Here is a 5,187-nt window from a genome sequence, read left to right as displayed (position 1 = left end):
GCAACCTTCTTGCTGCGAGGCAACAGTGCTACCAACTGCACCACCCTGCAGCCCGACAACAGGTTAGTGATCACAAAATTAAACAGGAGAGACAAGGCATGAAATGTGCAAACATAAAACGGAAACTTGACGGACATGACAGAGATTTCACCATCACACCTATCCTTTAATTGCACTGTCCTAGAAATAAAAGTTTTCACATTTATTTAAATAAAATTAACAACTACATAACAAAATTAAAGTCATAGCACAGTTATATTTTATTAGTATACTATATCTGGCGCAGTATATTACAAGAACATTATTACTGGACCACCTGCACCAGTCATTTTCATCTGTGCAGGAGCTGCCGCTACAACAATAGGTGGAACATTAATTCAATCAGTTCGTCCCATTTCTGAAGCAGCTGAGCCACGGCGACATATGACTACGACAGCTCGAGAAAATGAAAGACTGTCCTCCAAGGAAATGATATTACAGCCTGAATGTTGCAGGGGGACATGACCGGAACACGCTGGCTTCAAATCTGCAGCCAGAAGCAGATGGTTTGGCTTTTTAATTCATCTTATGCAATGATGATAGAAGTAAAGTGAAATATGAAATCCTGCTTTTGCTGAAAAGAAAATTGGAAAGGATTTGGAAAGGAGGCCGTTGCGACCCTCGGTATAGATGAGCAGCTTTTATTCAACATCTTTTGCATCAGCAACAGAGTCATAATGGACACGCCTGGATGAGTTTGAAGCTCCATAGAGTGAGTTTATTAAATTAACCAGGCTGTGGCTCAGGTGGTAGAGTGGTTGTCCTCCAGTTGCAAGGTTGGTGGTTCGATCCCCTGACCCTCTGCAGTTGAAGCGTCCTTGGGCAAGACACTGAACCTGAAGCGCTTTGATGTTATATAACTGCAGACCATTTACCATTTATTTCATAAAGTTGAACTTACTTTCAGGTTATTTTGGTTCTAAAAAGCAAATTCAACATAATTCAAGATCAGTTACTCTGGAAACTTAAGCTGACCTAAACTAGCCTGGTCTAGATCAGGCCAACTGTCAGGACAAGCCTTTCTTAACCAGACTTCCTGTAACATTGACCCGACAGGAGAGCCAAGACTTTACCACTGACTCTCTGGTGTGCTAACATTTTATTTAACTTTGCAATCCAGTATCAACCCAAAAATTGAATTTCACAGAAAATTAACTTAAATATTTAGTAGCTTAAATAAATGACATAATGACAAATTATACAATGTAGACCTACAAACATAAAACAAGTCACAATAATTGTGACACAAAAATGTATATATATAATTTTTTATTTTATATTTTATTACTTCCCACCCTTTGATGGCGATGGCATGAAGAGCATGCATGTGGTATCTTTCATTCATGAATCACACTCGTGCACAACAGCCTGTTTTTACATTTTTCACATTATCACGAAGATACAGAAAGACAGAAATCCATCCATTCATTATCTCTACACCACTTAATTCTCACTAGGAGCAGGGGACACCCTGGACACCAGTCTATCACAGGGCTACACTTAGAGACAGACAACCAAGCACACTCACATTCACACCTACAGACAATTTAGAATCACCAATTATCCTCAACATGTTTTTGGACTGTGGGAAGAAGCTGGAGAACCCGGAGAGAACCCACGCTGCACGGGGAGAACATGGAGACTCCACACAGAAAGATCCTGGGTGTCCTCACCGGGATGCAAACCGGTGACCTTCTAGCTGCGAGGCGACGGTGCTAACCACCGAGCCACCTTGCAGCCCAGAAAGACAGAAATGCACTGCAAAAATGGCATACAGTATTTTAGAGACCCTCCAAAAGCTCGCCATCCATAAGTCCGGTGGAGCTCATGACTTATTTAAAGGAGTGAAGCTCCCCTGACCCTCCTGTAGCTCCACCCTACCAAAATACTGTATTGCATCTCACCTTGGTTGCTACAGGCATCCAATCAGTCAGTAGTTTCCTACCAGGCTTTTTCTGATCTTGTCTGCTGGAGCTGTGTTAAATGCTGCAGTTGTTAGTTGTTTGAATTTTTCATATATGTCTAATAGCACTCGCTGCTTGGTGGTGATAGCGTCGCTGTCTGTCTGTGCTGCTGCTGTTTGCTATGTTGGACTGATGTGATCCAGGTTCCATCAGCTGTGTGCTCCTAGAAAAGCTATCTCCATGGTTGTTTGGAAACTAGAAAACTTGTTGGTTCTTTAGTTTGCTCATTTTGGGACAAGGACTGTGATCTTACTTTGCTCTCAAGATGATAAAACTGAAGAAGGGTTTTGACTTTTCAGACCAAAAATGTATAAACTTGAGGGCTTTGTCACTCATAATTCAAGTTCATTACATTTACAGGGGGAAAAAATGCAAAGAAAGAAGAAGAAAAGGGTCAAAGTTCTTTTTTATGGGGCCTAAAGAATACTGGGGAAGCATACATAGATTTATGAGACCTGTGAGGGCAATGAAACATTGTCCACCACCTATCTCTGCCTGTAGAATCTTAACGCCATGTTCAGAAAAACAAAACCTGCTGCCTGACATGAATGTTTAAACACAGCGATGTTGAGGTTTCATTTGTGAGAAGAATTACAGGAAAGGTCAAGTGTCCAAGATGTCATGACTGTTATTACAACTTCTGCAGTGAAGGTCATAAAAAAACACAACACAAGCTCTCCTTACTAGCTGCCTTTTTTTTTTTTTTTTTAATCGAACAGGTCGTATATCGGCGTGAGATAACTGTATGTGGTATTCATTTGCACTTTTCTATCTGCAGAATACAATATACCTCTGCGGTTATTGCCTTTTGTGTTAAACAGGAAAAGTGAGTCATGAAGGACATGTATAGTATACAAAAATGTAAAGGCAATTTAAAAAAAAAAAGGCCTTCTAACTATGGACGTTATTACTAGAGGCAGTAACAAATGGGAGGACATGTGTGGGCAGAATTTAAAGATGAACAACATATGACTGCTGCAGTGAAAGCTCAATCCTGTTAAAACAAGGAATACGGTGCCACTACTCACTGGGTTTGATGCGGATTTATCAGCCACAATATTCTTTCATTTTGGCAGCAGTGTCTCTAATAAACTGCTGAGAGGGACAGAAAGAGTTAAAAAGGATTTGCTGCTGACTTGGACATGTTGATGAGACTTCTCATGTTCGAATATGAGAGGAACTGAGCTTTGATTCTTTTTGTTATTACACAACATCTACAGGTGGTTAACACGTCCAAATTCCTATAAAAGAAAAAAACAAAACTGAGGGTTTATCGATAGCAAAATGTAACTACGCTGGATTCTGATGCGGGCACAGGTTGTGATGGTGCACACCATAAGAAGTATTCAGATCCTTTACTTAAGTAAAAGTACTAATAAAGTGATGTACAAAAAGTCCTGCATGAAAAATCTCCCTTAAGCAAACACACATAGCAACAAAATGTTGTTGAATATACCAGTTCCTCTAACTGATGTATTATCACATCTTACACAGTTATTATGTACAGTTTTATTTACAGGAACAGCTGATAAATGTGAGGGTGCATCACATTTTTAATGTTGGAGGAAATAAGCAAAAGCAAGAATAAAGTGAGCTGTTAAATCTGGTTAAACTTGTCTTTTAGAAACGTGCGATATTACCCAGTGTGTAAAATCTTCATCATAAATAAGCTGTCGTATAATTATAACGGAGAGGAAAGTACAACAATTCCTCGTGAAATGTCGTAAAAAGGAATGAAATAGTCAAGTACCTTCAAACTTACCCTAAGTATTGAACTTGAGTAGATGTAGTTTCCACCACTGGTGCACACAGGCTGAGAGGTGTGTAAATGGTAATGCAGAGCTTGTTGGGAACAAGGCTTTCCTTGAACAACATATACAGAATAATAACAGGATGTAAACAATGCCAGGGCTGGGATGATCGGCGACTCAACCTCTCAACCTCGACAGCAGCATAAACAACATTTTTCTTCAGAGTGTTGACAGAACATGAAGCACGGCTAAAACAAGGCCACTGATGTCACACATAGGTGCACATACGGAGCACTCAAGCACCCACTCCTGCCTCTGCAGGATGCAAACAGCATTAAATGGTTCTGAGTGTCTTGCATCAAGGAAACGTCTCGCTTTAGTGCTCCTCCTCGGTCACAGATGATGGGGAAAACGCAGGACAATCTCTTATACCTCAGAGAGAAGATGTACCCATCGTGGTTGGGTCATCTTGTTGTACTACTTCAAAAATAAGAGCACACTTTTTGACAGCCTTCCTCATGTCGGGGCTTTGTGTGCATTTATATATGAAGCATATATGCTTTTATAACTGCAACAAACTGTAGTCTGTTTTGCTAATTTTTGTCATATTTTCATCCATTTGAAAAGTACAGAAAAAAATTGGTAAAATAAATAAGAAATATTTTGTAAAATGATAGATTTTTTGTTTTGTTTTTACAGGTTGTGGCTGTTTCACTTCACAACAGTTTGTACATTTTCTCGATTCTTCACGAGTTGCATCATCATTCTGTTGGATGACAGGACAACAGCTCTGATGTTTTTCTCTGTATTTCACTCTTTTAACATTTAAAATAAAGTTTGTTTACTACGTCTACAGAGAAATCTCCTTTGTCTTATACCCGCTGCATAATAGAAAGGACGTAGATAGATAGCTCTCCAAAAATCCTGACATGAAAAGTGCTTTTAAATCTGCAGTTTTGAAGTGTTATTTTGAATATTATTGTGTGTCTGCCAGCAGGAGAGTGCACAAAAATAATTTCCTTCAAAGGTAATCGCACAAATGCTGAGGAATTCAGTTGAAGTTTGTAGTAATGATGTGATTAAAGTCAAATTGAGCCACCAAAGGAGAGAATAAAGACAGTGAGGGAAGCAGAAAACAGATATGGAAAAAAGTTCTTTCAAAAGAAAATATTTTACTGTGTGTATGTTTGGGTTCCAAAAGTTTAATTATCCTACATCTAAGCAGCAACAGTTGTTAGCACAGTCATCATCTTTTGCTATGAAAATGCTTTCAAAATCCTGTTTCAATGTAGGTGCAACAGTAAGACTGTTTTTGGTTTTTGTATGAGGGGCCGTATAGGACATAATTCCTTCTCACACTTACATATATATATTTACATTCTCACATAGATATATTCTTCTCTCACACACATACATTGTGTATTTGTCCTCTT

This window comes from Stegastes partitus, unplaced genomic scaffold, assembly GCF_000690725.1.
Source record: "Stegastes partitus isolate 25-593 unplaced genomic scaffold, Stegastes_partitus-1.0.2 Scaffold25, whole genome shotgun sequence".
Lineage (NCBI taxonomy): Eukaryota > Metazoa > Chordata > Actinopteri > Pomacentridae > Stegastes > Stegastes partitus.
This window is presented reverse-complemented; position numbering follows the sequence as displayed.